The 25915-nt window shown below is 34.2% G+C and overlaps 1 protein-coding gene across 15 annotated transcripts in view; it reads right to left on the bottom strand.

The window, feature by feature from the left end:
• The window catches only part of Zc3h12b (zinc finger CCCH-type containing 12B), a 296095-nt gene that overhangs the window by 260055 nt on the left and 10125 nt on the right, over nt 1-25915 (bottom strand). For 7 of the 15 annotated variants that reach the window (XM_078034622.1, XM_078034627.1, XM_078034620.1 and 4 more), the window contains exons 2-3: nt 10149-10215; nt 1706-1764 (exon numbers count right to left, since the gene is read on the bottom strand). The exons of 3 other annotated variants lie outside the window; for them this stretch is intronic. The gene's annotated coding sequence lies outside the window, so the exon portion shown is untranslated. The remainder of the gene's footprint in view (nt 1-1705; nt 1765-10148; nt 10216-25915) is intronic. 5 more of the 15 variants (XM_078034623.1, XM_078034621.1, XM_078034626.1 and 2 more) reach the window with 1 other exon arrangement.

Here is a 25915-nt window from a genome sequence, read left to right as displayed (position 1 = left end):
CTTCTCATTCACATGAAGCCTACTAAATGAGTGCATTAAAGGCAATTTTTCTTGTCTGTCACAATGTTTTTCATCTCTGGCTTTTATTTTTGATTCTTAGAATTTCTCTCAACTTATATTATACATCTGTTGTTGCATGTTGTCTGTTACCCATTAGAGCTCTTTATTTTATTGTTTATTTTTATGTGGTGCTGAGGATTGAACCCAGTACCTCACACATGCTAGGCCAGTACTCTGCCACTGAGCTTCAGCCCCAGCCTCCATTAGAGCTCTTATCATATTAATCATAGTTATTTTAAATTGCTAGTCTGAAAATTCCAACATTCATGCAATTTCTGACTATGATTCTAATGCTTGCCCTGTCTCTTCAAACCTGTGTTTTCTTTTCTTTTTGACTCATAATTGTTGAAAGATGGACATAATATACTAGAGAAAATGAAGAGCAGTAAATAGGTCTTTAGTAATGTGGGGGAAAGGTAAATAGCCAGGAAGTGTTCTATAGCCCTTTGATTAGATCTCAGTCATTTAATGAGCCTGTGCTTCTGCACTATGAACTCCACAAGTGCTGCTCAGTTTTATCTTCCCTTAGGTGGAACAAGATAGCTAGAAGTGGCTGGATTTGACTGATCAGTTAGCTCTGATAAAACTCCACATTTAGACTGTGATGATTTTTATTTTTTGAGACTAGGCATTGCTAAAATCAATGGAATGCTCTGGCACATTTCAAAAAATCCACCTTTCACCCCTCCCATTGCCAGAAGCACAAGTAGATTTTTCTCTGATCTTCTTTGTGAAAACCTGCAGAGTTCTTCGTTCAGTTTTTCCTCATCAGTACTGGTTCCTACAGAGATTTCTTCTGTGTATCTCTGCTCTGGTAAGATATGCTCCCCTGTATCTGCCTCTCTAGCCCTCCAATTTAGGTCCAGCAGTTTACCCCAGAATCTGAGTTCACTGACCAATAAAAAAAGGCTGTGGACTTTCAGTTTGTTGAAATCTTTGCCTTTGGTTAGGATGGAGGTTATGACTTCTAAGCACCTTCCATGTCAGACTCAAAAACAGAATACTCTGTCTTACATTTGAATGCATCCTTTTTTACCCATGCATAATTCTGTGACACCATGTTTTGGTCATTTTTATTGATTCACTGACTTGTGCAGATCTTCCCATTTTTAACCCATTTCATTATACAACATAAAGAAACTTCATTAAATAACACCAGTGAACACCAGAAAAGAATTGGGAAGCTGTCAATCTCATGGTAATGGATATAATTTTCCCACAATTCTAATTTTAATTTAAAAGTTCAAATTTTATCATTAGTATCATATATTCTCAGTTGTTTGCCTTAAAGTAACAGGTTCAATTTATATTCTTTTGAGGAAAATGTCTGTAAATGCCTACGTCTAAACAATCAGCTTTTTTATTAGTTTTTCCTTTTGGTAAAAAGATATTTCATAAGAAAAGTTGCTAGTTTGGCTCAGAACTCAAACATATAAGGAAATCATTATGCTTCTTTATGTAGCATAAGTGTGTTACTGAACTTGCAATTTGTCACAAAGAATATTAAATGACATGTACTCAATGTCAAAATTTAATAAAAATACATTTTAATTTTTCATTAAGGTCATTTCAAGTGAAACTGATGTATATTTTCTGTGAGAGGGTGGTAGTGAAGAATATAATAAATACTAGCACAGTTTGGTACCTCTGCCTTCATTAGTGGAAAAATGAAGTTGCTTTTCCCCATCTGTAGAAATATCAACACTGTAAAATATAAAGAACAAATAATATCAAAATAAGCATTATTTAAAATAATTTTGATATCATAGCCTCCCTGGAATTATCACATAGATTTTTGAGGCTCCTTGGACAACAATCTGGGACTCACTGGTATAGTGGATAGAATAACGAGTTCTTTAATTCTACAGACTTGCAGTCAATACTGTTTCTTCCATTAGTTTTGCAGTAAGACAAATCTGCTTTTTATCTTTTTTCTCTTCCACAGTTTTATTTTTTAATTAATAAACTTTATTTTAGAGTAGTTTTAAGTTCATAGCAAAACTGAGACAAAAGCATGTAGAGTATCTCCGTACTTAAAAAACCTTTGCCACTATAAACCTATACAGTCATGTGCCACATAATGATGCTTCAGTCAACATAAGGTCACATATACAATGATGGTGCAACAGTATAGCATTTTGGGGGAGTTTTTCTTGGCAAAGTTCCACAAAGAGTTACTTCTCTCCACTGATTACATTATATCTTTTATAATCTAGTAATTTCACCCCTGATCATTCCTGTATTAATATAGGAAATTTTAGGGGACACCTCATATTTGATCCATAACAGTAGGTATATATTCATTTACTATGGCTACTGAAGTAAGTTACTACATAGTAGTTTAAACAACAAATATTCATTATTTTACTATTCTAGAAGCCAGAAATTAAAAATTAAATTTCACTTAGCCAAAATCTATGTGTCATCAGGGACACACTCCCTTCAGTGATTCTTGTCTTTTCTACTTTTTAAAGTTGTAATCCCTGCATCCTTTGGCTTGTGATTCCTTGTCCATTGCCAAAGTCATAAATGTAGTATTTTGTTAAGTCATCGCATTGACTTCTCTGGTCCCATCTCCATCTGCCTCCCTCATAATGGCATTTATGATGCCATTAAGGCACCTAAATAATATAAGATAATCAACCCATCTTAAGATCGTTAATCCAATAACATGTGTAGAATCCATTTTATCATAAAAGGGAATATTCACAGGTGCCAGAGATTAAGACTAGATAAATTGAAGAGCCATTATTCAGCTTACCAGAAGGTATAAATGTAAATATTGCATCTAGGCTTAAAAAATTAAGTATTTTGAGTTTAAAGTGCGGTAGGAAGAAACCTAGATCAACAACAGTAAATTTGAAAACAATATTAGTTGATAAAATCAATGTGATCACCATTGTGACTTGCTTATTTAAAAAAACCTACTGTACGAGCTTGGGATATAGCTCAGTTGCTGGAGTGCTTGCCTTACATGCACAAGTCCCTGGGTTCAATCCCCAACACCACACACACACACAAAAAAAAAAAAAAAACACAACTTGCTGTATTTATCAAAAAAGTACAGGGTTCAGAAATGAGAGAGAACAGACCAAGCCAGATCACAGTTGGAATATTATACTTTATTTCCATGGTTTCCAAGACACAAAGAAAAAGTGATGCCTATCCTGAGGAAAATAGGATGATAAAAGAACTAAAAACTTTGTTCCATAACACATAGCTAATATCTATAATAAATATGCCAGGCACTATTCTAGATATACTACACACATTATCTCATTTAATATTTTCAACAACTCTAACAGGTAGATATTATGTGTTAATTGTCCAAATTTTTCAGGAGAAGAATTAAGGTACAAATTAAATTAAGAAACTTGCTTAGAATCAAACATGCCAGTAAACTAGCAGACCAGAATCACAAACAGGGAATCTGACTGTGGATCTGGAATGTCCCCCAAAGGCTCACGTGTTACAGGACTGATCCCCAACTGGTGACTCTACTGGGAGGTGACTCTACTGGAAAGATTAGAAGTTGGGGCCTAGCTGGAAAAGGTAGGTCATTGGGGGCACACCTTTGAAGGTTATATCTTATGCTTGTGCGTGCACTTCCTCTCATTCTCTTCCCCTCTCTATTTTCTGGCTTCCCTGAGGCCAACAGCTTTGCTCTGCCGCAATTCCTCAACATGATATTCTGTTTTACCACAGATCTAGAAACAATAGAGTCAAGTGACCATGTACTAATACCTCTGAAACTGTGAAAAAATTCAAATATTTCCCCTTCTAAGTTTATTTTCTCAGTATTTTATCACAGCAATGGAAAGCTGATTAACAACTTAGTCACTACAATATATTGTATTTCTCAGGCACCAAAGAAAGTTGGAGTCATTTCATGATGTAACAAAAATGTCCTTAATAACTGAAGGATTATCAGGTAAAAGAGGAATTAAACATAATTCTCTGTAATTATATAAAGAAAATGTGATATATATATATATATATATATATATATACACACATACATATACACATACATACAATGGAATATTATTCAGCCAAAAAAAAGAATGACTTTATGACATTTGCTGGTATATGGATATAGCTAAAGACTACTATGCTAAATGAAATAAGCCAATCCCAAAGAATCAAAAGTCAAATGTTCTCTCTTATATGTGGATGTTAACCCACAATAAGGTGGGGGGAGGTGAAGAACAGAAGTTCAGTGGATAAGACAATGTGGAATGAAGGGAAGCAGGAGGAATAGTATTAGGAAAGACAGTTGAATGGATCTGACATAATTTTCCTATGTCTACATATGAATACACCACAGTGAATCTCACCATCATAACATCCACAAGACTGGGGTCCTAATTAGAATAAGATACATTCCATGCTTGTATAATTATATTAAAGTGGACTCTATTGTCATGTATAACTAAAAAGAACTAATAAAATAAATCTGACTCAATAGGAAAAAAAGAAAAATAAAAGTGGTCAGCATAGTTTACAAAATCTCCCCAGGGAAACTCTTCCATCACAATCCCTAAGGTCAGTTTCTTTCCATCTTTTTGAGAATAACTATCACAAATGATTTTTTAAAAAGGGGGGTTTTAAGATTGAGCAGTAACTTGGAAAGACTTGTGAATGTTAATTTCAGTCAAAAGTCTGGGAATCTTCCACAGACTAATTCAAACCTTGCCACCATCAGTATCACAACAATATATTTGAAGGCCATATATTAAGACAACAGCCTCCAGATATTTTCTTTCACCATGAGCCACAAAATAAAATACATTTTATATCATTATCAAGTACAAACATGTTTCATAAAAATACTAACTTTTAGTATATCCAATTCACTTGCACTTTCTATCTTTGTCTATTTCATCTTTTAAAAGTTACCATCATAACTCATAAAATTGATTTCATGACTCTATTGATGGGTTTCAACTCACAGTACAAAATGCTTGCACTGAAAGTAGTATTGACCTGTTGCTTATCACATATTTCTAAAGTTTTCTACTTACATAAACACCAGTTTTCTGTAGTTTCAGTTACCTGATTGACTTTTTCATCTAGAGATCATTTCTTCCACCTTTAAAAAAAAATTAGCTGCAAATGGAGATGGACACAATAACTCCATTTTATTTATTTATTTTTATGCAGTGCTGAGGATCAAACCCAGTGCCTCACATGTGCTAGGAAAGTGCTCTGCCACTGAGCTACAACCCCAGCTTCTTCTTCCACCTTCTTTAAGCTACCCCTGCTCCATGGTCAGATTCTAGACCTTTTAACTATAGTGATACCACTTCCAAAATCTCATTTTCCTTCATTATACTCTGAGATCCATATCTTCACTGACTCTTTGGATTATGACCACTAATAATTTTTTTGATTGCATAGCCATTCTATCCACCTCACCACCTTTGTCTACCATTCTCCTATGCCTTTTCATGTATTTATAGAGCTTAGACTCCATAATCCATTGCATAATTATCTCTTGACTATGTCTTCAACTCCCTTGAGAGTCTCCTCCTTTGTCATACTTCCTTGGGAAACCATCAACCCTAGTTAAATCCAATTAACTCATTTCCCTTCTCAATCAATTCAGTACTAAAGCCACTAGGTGAAATAAAGCAAATGAAAGGAAGGTATCCACAGTAGAAGGGGTAGCTCTGATAGCTTGGAATGGAGTGGAGGGTAAGTGCCCCAACAGGATGAAGAAGGCATCTACCCAAAGGGCATACTCTTCTGTATCAGAGTCTAAGGGGTTAGAAAAGCACACAAGTTGTGGAATATCAGACCTTGAATATAATGATCAGGTTATTCTAGACTCAGAGAGGAAACTTACAGAGAGACTCAGAACCTGAGTGTATTCCATGAACTGTAAAGGAGGTAGCCATATTGGGGGCTGGTGTAGCATAGGATATTAAAACCAAAGAAGTATGAAGTGGCTTTCCATGCTGGGGGACATACCAGCATTTGAGTATCAGAGCCCAAGACACGGAATCTGAAGTCAAAAAAGGTTGAAATATTTTAGTCTGTTTGGGTTACTATAACAAAATACCATAACCTGGGTTGCTTTCACAGTTCTGGAGACTAAGAAGTCAAAGACCAAGGTGCCAACAGATTCAGTGTCTGGTTGTAGTCCACTTACTTGATCACAGGTCATCTTTTCTCTGTAACCTCACATGATGTAAAGGGAAAAGGAATTCTCTAGGTTCTCTTTTATAATGTACTAATACCATTCATGAGGAATCTGCCCTCATAATATGACGACTTCCTAAAAGCCCCACACTCTAATATCCTCACATTGGTGACTAGGCTTAAATGTATGAATTTGTGCGAACACAAATATTCAGACCATAGCAGTTAGGATGGCATGCATACAGGGAAGGTATCTGAGAATGAGGAATCAATTCCTGAGCAAGATTATGAATCACAGGGAAGAGGATGTTGGTGGAAATGGGAGGATAGTTACTAGGAGATTGTTCCAACAAGTAAATATTAAGTATAATATAGGCCAGATTTCATATAGCTACAAATAAAGGGAGAAACCTAAAATAAATCCCATAATGTTAGAATAGCTTTAAATTTCATGGTTTGTTTTTTATTGATTAAAAAAATAAATGACAGCAGAATGCATTACAATTCTTATTACATGTATTCAGCACAATTTTTCATATCTCTGGTTGTATATAAAGTATGTTGACACCAATTCATGTATAATGATGTCTATCATATTCCACCATCCTTGCTAATCCTCTGCCCCCTCCCTTCCTCTCCCACCTCTCTGCCCTATCTAGAAGTCATCTATTTATAGATAAATATATATTTAATATTTATAGATAAATATAGATATGAATAACTATATCATAATCTTCAAAAGTAACAAGTTATGAAAGTCAAGGAAAGACTAGAGAACTATTCCAAACTGAAGGGGATTAAAGGAATGTGACAGCTAAATGTAACACATGATTCTGAACTGATCTTTTTTCCTTGAAGAATATTATTGAAACAATTCATGAAATGTGAATGGGATATAAAATTAAATTATAGTATTATATGATTATTAGTTTCTTTTCATTTTTCTGGGTGTATTGTGGTCATATAAGAGAGTGTAGTGTCTGTAGGAAATCACATTTAGGGGCAATAAGGCATCAGATCAGCAACTGACTCTCAAGAAATATTTTTAAAGTTATTTGAAATATACATCCAACTTTCCCTAAATCTGTGATTGCTTCATAATTTTAAGAATAAAAACAAAAGCGCATAAAGCCACGGTGATTTGGATTCAGCCTAAAGTGGTTGATTACTGCTGTACCCTAGTTGGTCCACTCTCCTCTACTTCTTGAGATTGCTGTTTCATATTTTCTCTTTCTTCAAATTTTCGAATATTTAAAACAGTGTCCCCTTCTTACTCTCAGTTTCTGGTTTCAGAGAAAACAAAAGCTATCAAAAGATAACTTTCTCATGTTCTCAGAACAAAGTTTGCCATTCTACCTATGCTGAATTTTTTTTTCACTTCTGGCCTGTTATACAGCTTGCTGCTCCTTTTCCCAAGATCAACCCTTTCATGTTACACTAGATCATATTCTTCTCACTCTCATATCAAGAATACTTCTCTCTCTACTAGATAACTTCCACCACCACACAGACATTCTACTATCTCTCATTTAAATAAACAAAAACTCTATAGTGCCTATCCATATGTTTGCTTCCCTTCATATAAAATTAGCCCAAAGAATTATCACCTCAATTATCACTCTCTTGAACTTATTCCAATCAATATTTTGATTTCAAGACTCCACTGAGATCTTTTTCACTAAAGTCTCCAATAATCTCCATATTATCATAATCTATATTTAATTCTCAGTCCTCATCTTACTTGATATCTCAGAAACATTTGTGCAATTGATCACTCCCTTGTTCTGGAAATGCTTATTTCACATAGCTTTTATGACAATAAATTATTCTTATTTTTTCCTAAATTACTAATTGCTCATTTTGTTTTCCTTCACTAGATACTTCCTGACTGTGAATGTTAGAATTTGTCAAGATTCATTCTTAAACTTTATTTGTACTCACTCCTTAAATAATTTTATGAAATCTCATGGCTGTAAATACCATTTACTACTCTCCAAATTTATATTTCCATCTCTGAAATCCAAACTTGTAAATCTATTTGTATGTAGCCATAATCATTTGAATTATCTCAAATTTAATACATCTATAACATAATGCTTAATTCTCAGCCTCAGTCCCATCAAACCTGGTCCTCCCCAATTACCTCCCTTTTCAGTTGATGGTATCACCATTTAATTTGTTGCTCAGCTCTGTCTAAAATCCTTGGAACCACCAGTGATTTTTCTCACTCCCAAAATGTGATCCATCAGCAAATTTTGTTGTTCAGCCTTTAAAATGTGTGCAGAAAAAGGATGCTATAGATTCACTTTTCCATCTTTCTCCCCTCTAAGTACAACTAAATATTCTGAAAAACAACTGAACCCACAAGATAAAAATTACTCTGAAATATGAAAATAAGGTAATTAGGAACCCCATAATTTGATGGGAAAATATCATGAGTTCCCTGAGTTTTCTATATCTCTAAATTTTCCACACTAGGTACTGAGAGAGGACTGCATCCCAACCAACCAACAGACATAAATAAAAACAACAATAAAACAGTAAAACCTGATTTCTCTGGCCTAACTACTGGAAAGCCTCAACCCTTGCTCCAAAACTGAAACACCTGAGGATAACCTGTTTTGCTCAGAGAGACAGGTCCATGGCACAAGTCTCTGGCTGAGCCAACCTCTGTTCCACAAACTGGAGGCTAATAGGTGTGCTGATCTACCTACAGATGGGCTACCATAACTTCTGAAATATAATCAGGACACTGGCAGCTCCTGGGGGGAGCAGTAGAGCTTCAGGAGGCTAATCCAACCCTGGCTCAATACCTGTGGTGTTTGCAGACTGGCCCACCTACATTGGAAACAGCAAAGTGCTGAACTCATCCAATTTCCATCCTATATCCAGAACATCACCATCATCTGGTCCTCCATCTAGTGACATAAGAAAAACCAGTTCCAGGGCTTATGCCCCAAATACAGTACAATAAGGTGTCCCAATGGCACCAGCTAGCCCAGGATAGTGCTTTATGCCCAAGAAGGTGGCACAAATAAAGAATAAGAAAGAGTATCAAAAGAAAAAAAACAGATCAGAGTACCACTGAAAGAGGTCAACAAAAACTGAAACCCAAAACAGAATGTCAGGGCCTGTATTCTCAACCTAAAATGGACTATTGTCTGCTAAAACAGAAGACTTAAATAGGATCAAGAGATTCCTAAAATACTAACAAAAATGTCCAGGATTCAATGGAAATCACTCTTCATACCAAGAATATACAAACTGTATGAGGAAATACAATTAACTGAACATTAATACCTAGATAAATTCAGGGATTTTCAAAGCCACTTTCATAAAAATGCTTCAACAAGCAATTAAAAATTATCTTGAAAAATGGGGAAAAAAACCCAGAAATCTCATCAAAGAAAAGGGAGAGAGTTTTCCAAAAAAGAACCAAATACAAATTAAGGAACTGAAAAAATACAATAGCCATTTTTTAAGTTGCAAGATGAATTCAATACTAGAATAGAGAAGAAAAAGAACAGAATCAGTGAAGAACTTACCCAGTCTTAACAAAGAGTGAAAATAGCATGAATTTTTTTTAAAAAAAGAGAGCCATAGGTATCTATGGAGCCATAATAAGAGATCTATCATCTGTTCCTGTCATCAGAGTTTTAAAAAGGCCGGTGGGAGAGGGATGAGAAATAATGCATTCAAAGATCAATGGGAATGGAAAGAACAAACAAAAAACAAATAACAAAATGGAGACTGTTAATGTGAGCAAGATGGGAGAATAGAAAGCCTGAGACCTTCCTTTCTCCAATAAACACACCAATTCAACAATAAAAACATCGACTAATTCACATCAAAAGAAATCCTGATGCCAGTTAATAGGCTCCTGCATCCCAGGCAAGCATGAAACCAGCCACATAGATACATGGAGTAAAATCTGTAGTACTTACTTGCCATGGTCTCTTTACCCAACTCAGCACAATGAAGTCAGGAGAAAACTCAATTCTTGGCTTCTCTCTGGGAATAAAGAAAGAAGACTGAAATACATAGCCAACATTCCTTTTTTTTTTTTTTTTGGTCAGAGGCTAAGGAACTGACTTATATCTTGCCTGAATCTGAGCACTGTTGAAAAGGGTTTAGGGGCCACTGAGAATAAGGGTAAAGGCCTGGACTAGAATGCACTCACTCACCATGGTACTCCTACCCCGATTTCAGCATGGAACAAAACGGTGAAAATTCTCAGTTCTTAGACTCTCCTTTGGGAGGGAAAGAATCAGAGCATATATCCAACATAGTATCTTTTGGGGGAGCCACCCAAGGTGCTAGATTATGTCTCACCTGTCCAAAGGCTGACAGAACCCAGCACACTCTAACTGTCTTGGGGCCAGTGAGAATACAACAGATCAGGATGGGTTGTCTTGCTGCTGCTCCACAGGATATACAGTAGAATAGACAGTTTAGTAAAGCTCAGTAGTCTCTACCTCAGGGTGAGAGGGAAAAGAGTGGAGTGGGTGTCCCATATGCTGATTTTAAGGGGGCTCTCCAAAAGATTGGTTTCTTTTTCACCAGATTCAAAGAACTAATGAGACCCAGCATAATCTACAAGCTTAAGGGTTACTAAGAACTTAAGGGAGAGAGAGGGGTGGCCTATTGCTATTCTGCCCCAAAAGGATATGTAGTACTGCAGACTAAAACAACAAGGAGGCAAGATATTATGAGCTGAAAAAAAGGAACTACCAAACTCTTATAATCAGTAACTTGCAAACTCAAGTTCAAAGAAGAAAAGGTCTAGAAAATGTCCTAAAGTTCCCCACAATCTCTAACCAGACTGATAGGTGAAAGTCTTTCCCTATATGAATCGAGTCAATGAAGATTTAGAGAAGGATAATTTTTCAAACATAAAGATATAACATAAATGAAGGAAAAGGATAAATTGTCACCAAAAAGCAACAGAATAAATCTACAAAGAGTGTACATAGGGGAAAGAACATATACAAATTATATGACAAAGAATTCAAATCATAAATATGTTCAACAAGACTTGATGAAATATGAAAAGGCACTAGAAAACTTGAAGACAAGTCATTTAAAAGTATCAGAGGAGAAAAAACATGAAGAAGAATGAAGAAGTGTAATGGATTTATGGAAAAACCATTAAGTGTTCTCTATACACATTATGAAAATAAAAGAACAGGAGAGCAAAAGGGAAAGAATGAAGATGGGGGTACAGCTCCAAACTCATTTTATGAGGTCAGTACTACTCTACTAACAAAACTGGAAAAAGATAAAAGAAAATAAAACAGCAACCCAATATTCCTGGCAAACACAGATGCAAAAATCCTTCAGAAAACCAAATTTGCCATCACGTTATAGGAATTGTATATTATAGACAAGTGGAATTTATCCCCAGAATGTGTGAATATATGAATATAAGTTAATATGATACACCAAATTATGAAAATAAAGAATAAAAGATGGCATGATCAACTCAATGGATACAGAAAAATCATTTGACAAAATTCAATACCTTTTCATGATAAAAACTCTCAGAATATTAGGAGTAGAAGAAAATTACTTCAACAAAATAAATACTATAAACAAAGAGACCAAAGCCTACAATATACCCTGTGTTGAAAAACTGAAAGTTGTTCCTATAAGATCTGGAAAAAGCAAGGATGCTCACTATCACACCTCTACTCAAGATAGCATTAGAAACTGTATCCAGAGCAATTAGGTAAGAAAAAGAAATGAGGCATCTAAATTAGAAAGGAAATAGTAGAATTATCTCTCTTCACAAAATAAGTGTTTTTATTTATAAAAAACATAGCAATTCCACATGTAAGAGAAAACTGTTAGAAATAATAAATGAATTCAGTAAAGTTGCAACATAAAAAATCAACATGTGAAAACAAGTAGTGACTCAAAACAGACAATGAAAAATACAAAAAGAAAATTAAGAAAACAACTGTATTTTCAACAGCATCAAAAGAATAAAATACTAAGGAATAAACTAAACCAAGGTAGTGAAAGACTCATACACTGAAAACTAAAAAACACTGATGAAAAAAAAAAACTAATGAAGAACAAATGAATTAAAGAACATCCTTTATTAATGGATTATAAGACATAATAATGTTAAAATGTTCATACAACCCAAAGATATCTACCAAGTCATTGTGAACCTCATCAAAACCCTAGTTGCATTTTAAAAAAATAGAAATAACAATCCTAAAAATTCATATGGATCCACAAAGGGCACCTAACATCCAAAAAAATATTGAGAAAGAACAATAAAGCTGCAGACCTCACACTTTCTGAATCCCAAACATTAAAAATTAGAGTAATCAAAACAGCATGGAACTAGCATAAGGGCAGAAACTTAGACCAATTTGGAAAAGAATAGTGAGTCCAGAAATAAACTCACACATATGCAATCAAATGATCTTTGACAAGGATGCCAAGACTACATATAGGGAAAGAATAATGTTTCAACAGATGGTGTTGGGAAAATTGGATATCCATGCAAAAGAATGAAATTGGATACCTACCTTACACCATATACAAAAATCAACTCAAAATTGATTAAAGATTTAAATGAAAAACCTGAAACCATAAAAGTCTTATCAACAAAACATGAAGGAATTTTTTCATAACATTCATAACTTTTTGGATATGACATTAAAAGCAGAGGGTATAACACAAGTGGTCAACAAATACATGAAAATATTCAACATAATTAGCAATTAGGGAAATGTAAATCAAAACTACATTGAGATTTCATCTCACTCTAATCAGAATGGCAGTCATCAAGAAAACAAGTAATAATAAATGCTGGAGAGGATGCGGAGAAAAAGAAACACTTTTACATTGTCAGTGGGACCGTAAATTAATAAAACCACTAAGGAAATAAATATGGAGGCTCCTCAAAAGACTAGACGCAGGGCGTGGTGTTGTACATCTGTAATCGCAGTGGCTAGGCAAGAGGATTGCAAGTTAAAAGTCAGCCTCAGCAACAGTGAGGCTGCAACATAAAGCAACTCAATGTTGCAACAGTTGCAACATTAAGCAACTCAGTGAGATTCTGTCTATAAATAAAATACAAAACAGGGCTAGGGATGTGGTTCAGTGGTTAAGTGCCTCTGAGTTAACGCCCCTGTAACAAAAAAAAAAAAAAAAAAGACTAGGCATTAAACCACCACATGAACAAGCTATACCCCTTCTTGGTATTTACTCTGAAGAATTAAAGGCATCTTACCACAGTGATATATGCATACCCATTTTTACAGCAGCACAATTCACTATTGCCAAACTATGGAACCAGCAGAGGGGTCCATCAATGGATGAATGGGTAAAGAAAATATGGTATATATACACAGTGGAGATTTATTCTGCCAGAAGGAAAAAATGAAATTATTGCATTTTCAGCAAAATGGATGGAAATAGAGATCATCATGTTAAATGAAATAAGTCAAACTTGGAAGGTTAGGGCACATATGTTTTCTCACATTTGCAGAAGCTAGAGAGGAAAAGGAAAACAAATTTGGGGGTGGACCTCCAAAACATCAGAGGGAAATCAGTAGAAGAAAGGGACCAAGGAGTCCAAAGGCAGGGAGGTAAGAAATGCTGGGGAGTGATGTTGACTAAATTATATTGTTATGTTATGTGCACAAATATGTAGCAACAAATCCCATCAATATGTATAACTATAATGTACCAAAAAATAAGGAAATAAAAATAAAAACTTCATTTAAAAAGGGAAAAAAGCACAGGCTATAAAAGCAAAAAGAGACAAGTGGAATTAAGTCAAGAAAAAAGCTTCTGAATAGCAAAGGAACCCATCAATAAGAGTTAAAATGCAACAGAATGGGAGAGAATACTTTAAAACCTATATAACTAATTCAACTATTATCTCAAGTTACCTCGGCTCTTGCCACCACCACCATTAGATGCAGTAGCATAGATTGAGGGACTCCAGCAGGATCTGGAAGCCCAACATCAAGGTAAAGTACAGACAATATACCTGGGTACTACAAGAATATAGGGTAGAAACTGTAATATCTCAGATCCACACTGCAAGAAAGGAAGACACATAGACAACATGAAAAACCAAGGGAGGAAAGTGTCCCAAACAAGCCAGGACACTATAATAACAGAACACATGGGCAGCAAAGTTCATGAAACGTCAGAGAAGGAGTTCAGAAAGTTCATAATTAAAATGATCTGTAAATTAAAGAATGACCTAAATGAACAAATACAGGCAAAAATTGATCACTCCAACCAAGAGATAAGAGAGCAAATATAGGTAGCAAAAGATTACTTCAAGAAAGAGAGCCTCTGAAAAAAATAAAATAAAAATCTTTGAAATGAAGGATACAATAAACCAAATAAAAAACTCAATAGAAATCATAACCAACAGACTAGATCACTTGGAAGAAAGAACGTCAGATAATGAAGAAAAAGTATACAATCCAGAAAATAAAGTTGAACACACAGTGAAGATAGTAAGAAACCATGAACAGAACATCCAAGAACTATGGGATAGCATCAATAGACCAAATCTAAGAGTTATTGGGATAGAGGAAGGCACAGAGTTTCAAGCCAAAGGAATGCACAATCTCATCAATGAGATAATATCAGAAAATTCCCAAGAATGAAGAACGAATTGGAAAACCAAATACAAGAGGCTTACCGGACACCAAATGTAAAAAAAAAAAAAAAAATTACAACATATCTACACCAAGGCACATTATAATGAAAATGCCTAGCATACAGAATAAGGATAGAATCTTAAAATCCGCAAGAGAGTGGAATCAGATCACATAAAAGGGGGAGACCGGTGCGTATCTCAGCAGATTTTTCAACCCAGACCCTCAAAGCCAAGAGATCATGGAACAATATATACCAAGCTCTGAAAGAAAATGGATGCCAACCAAGAATCTTATATCCAGCAAAACTAAGCTTTAGATTTCATGATGAAATAAAAACCTTCCATGATAAACAAAAGTTAAAAGAACTTACAACTAGGCAGCCTGCACTACAGAACATCGTCAGCAAAGTATTCCATAAAGAGGAAATGAAAAACAATGATGAAAATCAGCAGAGGGTGGTTTTACACTAAAGAAAAATCTAATCAAAGGAGAAATCAAGTCATGTTGAATACCAAAAATAAACAAAAATGGCTGGGAATACAAATCATGCCAAAACTCACCAATCACAGACTAGACACAGACTAGCAGATTGGATTAAAAAAAAAAAAGACCCAGCAATATGCTGCCTCCAAGAGACTCATCTCATAGGAAAAGACATCCATAGACTGAAGGTGAGGGTTAGGAAAAATCATACCATTCACGTGGACTGCAGAAGCAAGCAGGGTTTCCATCCTCATATCAAATAAAGTAGACTTCAAACTAAAGTCAGTCAAAACGGATAAAGAAGGACACTACATATTGCTCAAGGGAACCATACATCAACAAGACTTAACAATTATTAATATATATGCCCCAAACAATGGAGCATCTATGTTCATCAAACAAACTCAAGTTCAAAAGTGAAACAGACCATAACACAATAATTTTGGATGACTTTAACACACATCTTTCATCACTAGATAAATCTTCCAAACAAAAGCTAAACAAAGAAAATATAGACCTCAATAATACAATCAATAACTTAGACTTAACTGAAATATATAGAATATTTTATCCTTCAATGAAAGAATACACTTTCTTCTTAGCAGCACATGGATCATTCTCTAAAACAGACCATATATTATGCCACAAAGCAACTCTTAGCAATCATAAAAAAGTAGAGATACTACCCTGCATTCTATCAGATCTTAATGGAATGAAATTAGAAATCAAAGATAAAATTAAAAATATAACTATTTCAACACCTGGAGACCAAATAATATGCTACTGAATGAATGATGGGTTGCAGCAGACATCAAGGAGGAGATTAAAAAATTTTTAGAGGTGAATGAGAACACACATATAACATATAGAAATCTCTGGGATACTATGAAAGCAGTTCTAAGAGGAAAGTTCATTGTATGGAGTTCATTCCTTAAAAGAAGAAAAAAGTGAAGAAATATATGACTTAACATTACATCTCAAAGACCAAGAAAAAAGAAGAACAAATCAACACCAAAACAGTACAAGATAGGAAATAAATAAATTAGGGCTGAAATCAATGAAATTGAAACAAAAGAAACAATTGAAAAAATTGACAGAACAAAAGTTGGTTCTTTAAAAAAATAAAATAAAATTGACAGACCCTTAGCCATGCTAACAAAAAGAAGGAGAGAGAAAATTCAAATTACTAACATACATGATGAAAAAGGAAATATCACAACAGATACTAAGAAATACAGAAGATAATAAGAAATATTTTGAAAACTTGTACTCCAATAAAATAGAAAATATCAAAGGCATGGACAAATTTCTAGAGTCATTAATTTGCCTAAATTGAATTGGGATGATATACACAATTTAAACAGATCAATTTCAAGCAAGGAAATAGAAGATGCGATCACAAATCTACCAACAAAGAAAAGCCCTGGACCAGATGGATACACAACCGAGTTATACAAGACCTTTAAAGAAAAACTAATACCAATACTTTCAACTCATTTCAGGAAATAGAAAAAGAGTGAGTACTTCCAACCTCATTCTATGAGGCCAATATCACCCTGATTCCAAAACCAGGCAAAAACACATCAGAAAAAGAAAACTTCAGACTAATATCTCTAATAAACCTAGATGCAAAAATTCTCAATAAAATTCTGGCAAATTGAATACAAAAACATACCAAAAAGATCATGCAGCACGATCAAGTGGGATTCATCCCAGGGATTCAAGGTTGGTTCAACATATGGGAATCAATAAATGTAACTCATCACATAAATAGACTCAAATAATCATATGATCATCTCTCAATAGATGCAAAAAAAAAGCATTTGGCAAAATACAGCACCCCTTCATGTTCAAACCACTAGAAAAATTAGGGATAACAGGAACATATATCAACATTATAAAGGCTATCTATGCTAAGCCCCAGGCCAATATCATTCTAAATGGAGAAAAATTGAAGGCATTCCCTCTAAAAACTGGAACAAGACACAGATGCCCTCTTTTACAACTTCTATTTAACATAGTTCTTGAAACACTGGCCAGAGCAATTGGACAGACAAAAGAAATTAAAGGGATTCACATAGGAAAAGAAGAACTCAAATCGGCATTATTTGCTGATGATAGGATTATTTATCTAAAAGACCCTAAAAATTTCACCAGAAAACTTCTAGAGCTAGTAAATGAATTCAGCAAAGTAGCAGGTTAAAAAATCAACACCCATAAATCAAAGGCATTTCTGTATATCAGTGACAAATCCTCAGAAAGGAAAATGAAGAAAACTACCCCATTTACAATATCCTAAAAAACAATAAAATACTGGGGAATCAATAAAAGAGGTAAAAATATCTATATAATGAAAATTATAGAATGATAAAGAAAGAAATAAAAGAATACCTTAGAAGATGGAAAAATCTACCTTGCTCTTGGATACGCAGAATTATTATCATCAAAATGACCATAATACCAAAAGCACTATACAGATTTAATGCAATTCCAATCAAAATCCCAATGACATTCCTCATAAAAATAGAAAAAGCAGTCATGAAATTCATCTGGAAAAATAAGAGACCCAGAATAACTAAAGCAATCCTGATCAGAAAGAATGAAGCAGGTGGCATCCCTATACCAGACCTTAAACTATACTACAGAGCAATAGTAACAAAAACAGTATGGCAATGGCACCAAAACAGACTGGTAGACCAATGATATAGAATAGAGGACACAGAGATCAACCCACAAAATTACAATTATCTTATATTAGACAAAGGCGCCAAAAACATGCATTGGAAAAAAGATAGCCTCTTCAACAAATGGTGCTGGGAAAATTGGAAATCCATACACAACAAAATGAAATTAAATCCCTATCTTTCACCATGCACAAAACTTAACTCAAAATGGATCAAGGCCTTGGAATAAAACCAGAGACCCTGCATCTAATAGAAGAAAAAGTATGCCCTAATCTCCATCATTTCAGATTAGGCCCAGACTTCCTTAATAAGACTCCTTTGGCACAAGAATTAAAAGCAAGTGTAAATAAATGGGATAGCCTCAAATTAAAAAGTTTCTTCTCAGCAAAAGAAACAATCTATGAGGTGAATAGAGAGCCTAAATCTTAGAAGCAAATCTTTACCCCTCACACATCAGATAGAGCATTTATATCTAGTGTATATAAAGAACTCAAAAAGCTAAGCACCAAAAAAACTAATAACCCAATCAATAAATGGTCCAAGGACTTGAACAGACACTTCTCAGAAGAGCATATACAATCAATCAACAAATACATGAAAAAATGTTCATCATCACTAGCAATTAGAGAAATGCAAATCAAAACCACTCTAAGATTTCACCTCACTATTATAGCAGCTATTATGAATACAAACAACAATAAGTGTTGGCGAGGATGCAGGGAAACAGGTACACTGCTGGTGGGACTGCAAATTGGTACAGCCAATATGGAAAGCAGTATGGATATTTCTTGGAAAATTGGGAATGGAAACACCATTTCACTCAGTTATCCCTCTCCTTGGTCTATACCCAAAGGCTTAAAAACAGCACACTACAGGGACACAGCCACATCAATATTTATAGCAGCACAATTCACAATAGCTAAACTGTGGAACCAACCTAGATGCCCTTCAATAGAAGCATGGATTTAAAAAAAATGTGGTATATATACACAATGGAATATTACTCAGCAATAAAAGAGAATAAAATCATGGCATTTGCAGGTAACTGAATGGAGTTAGAGAAGATAATGCTATGTGAAGTTAGCCAAATCCAAAAAACCAAATGCGGAATGTTTTCTCTGATATAAGAAGGCTAATTCTTAGTGGGATAGGGAAGGGGAGCATGGAAGGAATAGACAAATTCTAGATAGGTCAGAGAGGTGGGAGGGTAAGGGAGGCAGCATGGGTTTAGAAATGGTGGAATGTGATGGACATTATTATCCAAAGTACATGTATGAAGACACAAATTGGTGTGAGCATACTTTGCATACAAGAGATATGAAAAATTGTACTCTATATATGTAATAAGAATTGTAATGCATTCCACTGTCATAAATAAATAAAAATAATTAATTAAAAATAAAAGTCAATAAATAAATAAATATGGGCAAAGGACTGAAGTAGATAATTCTTTAAAGAAGACAAATAAATGACTAACTGGTATATGAAAAAGAGAACAATATTACCAACCATCAGAATAATTCAAATTAAAACCATTATGAGTTATCACCACACACCTTTTAAGATGGATATTTGTTTAAAAACAAACCAGCAAATAACAAGTATTATATATTATATCTTATGAGGGCTGTAGGTAATAATAATGTATTATACAGTGGAAAACAGCCAACCTCTTTAACAAGTGGTGGTAAGAAAACTGGTTATTCATATATAAAAAATGAGACTAGACTGTTATCTCTCACACTGAACAAAAAAATCAATTTAAAATGGATTAAAGACCTAGGAATTAGACCAGAAACTCTATGATTCCTAGAAGAGTTGGGCTGGGTATATAGCTCAGTCGGTAAACTGCTTGCCTCACATGCACAAAACCCAGGGTTCAATCCCCAGAACCACAAAAAAATAAAATAAAATAAAATAAATCAGGTCAACACTCCAGCATATAGGCACAGGCAACAACTTTCTCAATAGTATTCCTAAAGCTCAGGAAATAATACTCCAAAAGCTAATAAATAAGATGATATCAAATTAAAAGTCTTCTGCATAGCAAAGGAAACAATTACAAATGTGAAGAAAGAATCCACAGAATGAAAGAAAATCTTTGTTAGTTACTCTTCTGACAGATGAATGGATAAATAAAATGTGATATAAAACTGTAATCAACCCAGATGTCCATCAACAGATGAATGGATTAAGAAAATATGGTAGTATTACTTAGTCAAAGAAGAATAAAATAATGGCATTTGCTAGTTAATGGATGGAAATAGAGAATATCATGCTAAGTGAAAAAAGCCTGGCTCAGAAAATCAAAAGTCAAATGTTTTCTCTCATATGTGGAAGCTAGAGCAAAATAAGGGAGAGAAGGTGGCAAGGAAGGAGATTGGATACCATAAAGATATAAGGTACATCAGTAGAGTAGAAGAAGGAAGAAAGACAGAAAGGGAAAGGGTAAAGTTTAAATAAATTAAACAACAGTATGTTATATGCATATATAAATTTTCTAAAAATAATTTCACCAAAAGTAAGTGAACTTTAATCAATTTTTATAATATTACCAATCAAAAATAAATAAAAGAGTGAAAAGAAGATCAATAGAGGGGAGGAGAGAGAACAGGGGGAGGGAGCAGGGAAGGAAAAATGGAGCGGGGAATGAGGATTAAAATCAAAATCAAATTCATTACACTTATTAATTAGCCAAAATGAACCCTAATATTATGTGTAATTATAATGCTCTAAAAAATAGAAAATGGAAAGAAATGTGGTATACATACACAATGGAGTTTTATTCAGCTATAAAGAAGATGAAATTACAGCATTTGCAGGAAGGATGCAATTTGAGACCATTATATTTAGTGAAATAAGCTAAGCTCATACATTTTCTCTCATATGTAGAAGCAAAAGAATTAAAAGAAAAAGAAAGGGGGCTGGGGATGTGGTTCAAGCGGTAACATGCTCACCTGGCATGCACGGGGCGCTGGGTTCGATCTTCAGCACCACATAAAAATAAAATAAAGATGTTGTGACCACTGAAAACTAAAAAATAAATACTAAAAGAAAAAGAAAAAGAAAGGTGGTGGTAATTGCATGAAAAGGAAAGGAAGTTCAATAGAGAAAAGGGACTCTGGTGGGAGGAGGGAGGGAGAAGGGAAATGCTGGAGAGGGATATTGGCCAACTTATATTGTTATATTGTGTGCATGTAATAATACATAAGAAAAAATTCCACTATTATGTACAAGTATAATGCACCAATAAAATGTGGAGAAAGGAAAAAACAGTATAATTCAGGATTTTTGCTAAATGAGTAGATTGTACCTGCTCTGGACATGAGGGGAAATTGGTAAATGTTTGAGATGACTGATATGTTAATTTCTTTCACTGTAGTAAATATCTATATCTATATCTATCTATCTATATATATATACATGTATATATTTATATATACCTCATGGCATCATATTATATATATATATATATGCTAAATATACACAATAACATTTGTTTTAAAAAGAAACCAAGTGTTATTGGAAATTGGAACCTCTGTGCACTGTTGCTGGGACTGTAAAATGGTGCAACAACTATGGAAAAGACTATGGAGCTTTCTCATTAAATTAAAAATAAAATATCATATGATCCAGTAATCCTACTTCTGGGTACATATTCAAAAGAATCAAAACAGTATCTGGTAGAGATATTTATATGTCCATGTTCATTGTAGCATTTTTCACAATAGCCAAGAGATAGAAACAACCTGTATGTCCATCAAGAGATGAACAGATATACAAACTGTACCCTTACTGAAATATTATTCAGCTTTTAAAAGAAGGAAATCCTGTCATATTTTATGACTTGGATAAACCCCAAAGTCTTCATGCTAAGTGAAATAATCCATCCACAGAAAGACAAAAACTGCAATATTTTACTTATAGGACATATTTAAAGTACTCAAATGCATAGAAACAGAAAGGAGAATAATGGTTGCCACAGACTGGGAAGAAAGGGACATGTGGAGCTGCTTGCTGTTCAGTCAGTATAGGGTTTCAATCATACAAGATGAAAAGGTTCTAGAAGCCTGCTGTACATCAATGTGCATTCAGTTAATAATACTGTATTGTACAATTAAAAGTTTGCAAAGAAGACAGATTTCAGATTATGTGTATTTTAGACAGTAAAAAGTAGAAGGCAATCATACCCTATTTATTTTAATATATAAATAGCATAAATGCATAAATTAAAAGACAGAGCCTGACAGTAGATTAAAAAAAAAAAACATGGCCCATCTATACACTATATACAAGAAGTTCAAAGTAACAACATGAGAACATTAAAAGTAAAAAGAAAAAGTCTATGTCACTGAAACATGAATTTTTAAAAAGCACCAGTAGGTATACTGATTTCAGATAAAGTAGACTTCAAAGCAAAGAAAATTACTAAATAGAAACAGAAACATTACATAATATACACAAAATAACATAATCATGTATAGAGAGAACAGATTAGAGGTTAGAGGTTTGGGAAATGGGTAAAGAAAGGAGGTGTGCCTTTAAGCAGACTTGAATATTTTATGTAGTATTTATTACATGAAGCTAGATATGTGAAAAATGCATACAGCTACACACATACAAGTGCTTATGAAAGAGGGAAATCTGAATAAGATCAATGCCAGTATCCTGTTTGGGGGATATTATACTATTGTTATGCAATATAACACTGAAGCAGGCTAGGTGAAGTGTGAACAAGATCTCTCTGTACATTTGCTGAAACTTCCTATGAATATTTTAAAAAATAGCATATACAGTATATTTATGCATATATATGTCAGTGCCTGTGTATGTTTATTCAGAATCTGACTACTTTTCACTTTCTCTACTATTGCCAATTTTAAATTTTTAAAATTCAAACAATTTTTTCTTTGTATTACTGTAACATTTCCTAATTGATCTCCATACTTCTCTTGCCCTCTCCACAGAGCAGTTCCTAATCAAAGGGACTAAATCAAAGCAAGCTACTAATCTCTCAAAATTCCATGCTTTCTCAACACAGAGAGTAAAATCTGAAACTGCTGGTTGCCCTACAATTTGGCCTCAGAACACATCTTTTGCCTGATACTTACTATCATTGTCTCCATCACTCTCTATATTCTAGATACATTGTCCTACTTGCTAAATCTTTAACATGTCAATCAGGATCTTATCTCAGGACCTTTGCACACCTTATTATGCCTGAAATACTCTTCCTCCAGATATTCAAATGTCCTACTTCCTTGTCACATCCAGGTTTCTACTGAATGTAACCTCATCAGAGACACTCTCCCTTACCACTGTATCTAAAATAGCACTACATATTTCTCCTTTTACCCTTATCTTGCTTTATTAGCCTCATGGCCCTTATCAATAACATCATGCATTATATATTGTTTATTCATTGCCTCTAGAATGCAAACTCCATGGGTGTAGGAACTTTATTCTGCTTACCACTGTATCCCTGGTGCCTAAAACAGAGCTGAACACTTAGCAGACATTCAATAAACACATGTTTAATGAATGCATAGATCAAAAGGGGAAAAACTGATTTGATTTAAAATCTAGGTTTTCCAGTAGCCAAGATGTGATATTTACATCACTGTTTCCTTAAGCCTATCTGTTCTTTAGAATCATCCTGTTTTTGTATCTTCTAAATTTTTATTTTTGAAAAAAATGGATATTATCCATGAACTTCTTATATTTTCTGCATCATTGTTAAGACATAATTTTTAGTCTCCTCTACATTTACTTTATTGCTTAGACAAAAATCACACATTATTATATGTTTCATGAGGCTTATTTTAAAACGTTGACATATTATCAGATACTCTGGTTATTCTGGATGCTAGTATCTAGGAAAAACTAGAAACCACAAAGTTTGCATTCTAATCACAGCTTTTATATTAACTTACTGTGTGACTTTGGACAAGTTTTATTTTACTAAAAATATCTCTGGGCCTTAGTTTCCTTAAAATGAGTAGGCTCGATGATATGATCTCTAACGTTCATTCTTGTTCTCTGAATGAAAATAAGCAGATGGTAAATGTGATCTATTTCTTCTTTTTTTTAGAAACATATTTTATACATGTGTCTTTACATAATGTATTCCTGTATTCCATGCACCACGGTTGGTTTATACTCCATGGTAGACACTATTTGAGATTCTGTTCATCCCACACCTCCTGTTCTCTGGAAACTGTATGTACACTTATTTGTGGTTGGGGCCTAATAACCACAAATATGCAACATGATTTTGCCCTTCCATCCATAGACAAACTGGACATATGGTCCAAACTAGGTCAATCAGAATTGGGAATTAAGATTCAGAAATGCTAATGAGTCTCTTCTGATTGCCTGAATTTAGAATATGTAAACTTGGGAGCTCTTGGATAAGACACGTGCTGAGGGAGTGAGAAGAATTAGGTACACAAACTGAAAGAAACAGAGATAAACAGGAGACCCTCTAATGCCTATGGCCTCAGGGATCAGGAAAGAGAAGAGAAAGAGCAGACAATGGTTCCTTAGCTACTGATAGCTTTTCATCCTAGTTCAAGTCCTTTATCATGTGTCTAGTCTACACTTACTTCCTTACCAAATTCTATAAATTCATTCATATTCTCCCCCTTGATACTTTAAGTTAGTTTGGAGTACATTTTTAATATTTGATGTCAAAAATATCTTTTTTTTTTTAAAACAGGGTCTCACTATGTTGCCCAGACTGGTCTTAAACTCATGGGCTCAAGGAATCTTTCTGCCTCAGACTCCTGAGTAGCTAGGATTATAAGTGTGCACAACAATCCTGGCTTACCAAAAATCTTTATCTAAGATACATACAAGGCAGGTGTGCATGCCTGCAATCTTAGCGAATTGGTAGTCTCAGACAAAAGGACTGCAAGTTTGAGGTTATCGTAGGCAATTGAGCAAAACCCTGTCTCAAAAGGGCTGGGTATGTATCTCAGTGGTAGAATTCTTATCGAGCATATCATGCACCATGTACTCCATTCAATTCCTAGTAATATATATTTTTTGGTCAATAGTCAGGAAAAAAATTATATACAACTTACAACTTAAAACTCTGGACATCTTATATGAAGCATCCTTGCCACAGCTTCCTTACATATTTGGATTAGTCGTTAGTTAATTAGAGAATTCATGAGCAAGCTATTATATTCCATCTTTTAGTTAACAGAATCTCTGGGACTACCTAGATTAGAAACATTCATATTCAAATGTAAATTCAAAATTATCTTTCAAAGTTAAATTATTTTACATTTTTATAAACTTCTATTGCTTTCTGTAAAATAAATTACTAAGAATTAAATAGATTTCACTAATTCCTACTTTGCATTTGATGTTTAGCTATAAGCATTCACTCTCTCTTCCTCTCATCCATAAATACACACAGCAAAGCTTATCATGCATGTCACAGGAATGGCAAAGGAGGTGGGAGATGAAGAGAATTCTAATTAGTTAAAAAAATTCCAAAGAGCTAAATTTTTAATCTGATTGATTCTATAACCTCTGTGCTGTTGCTTTCCTTTGCCGTTACACTTAAGATCTAATGTCTATAAGTAAATAACCATGAATTACACAGTAGAGGCAAATTATCATTACTGTAAAAGGAATGAAACAAAGAACTAGGTCCCCCCCACCCTCGAAAGAACATCAGTAGTAAATAGCAATCCTCTAGAAACCCTATTATTAGGTGTGGTTGTGCTCTGTTCTCATTAATGAGTTAACCAGAGTGGAAGTTCCAGTATTTTGTCAGAAGAACTTAATCCCAGAATATCAGAAATGCTAGGCTTTAAAATTCATTTGCAAAATAAAATATAATATTAAAATTTTATTGCAAAATAACATGTAGTACAAATTGGTATCAAC

Source organism: Ictidomys tridecemlineatus, chromosome X (genome assembly GCF_052094955.1).
Source record: "Ictidomys tridecemlineatus isolate mIctTri1 chromosome X, mIctTri1.hap1, whole genome shotgun sequence".
Classification (NCBI taxonomy): domain Eukaryota; kingdom Metazoa; phylum Chordata; class Mammalia; order Rodentia; family Sciuridae; genus Ictidomys; species Ictidomys tridecemlineatus.
The sequence above is the reverse complement of the archived record's forward strand: the minus strand, read 5'-3'. Positions and strand labels throughout refer to the sequence as shown.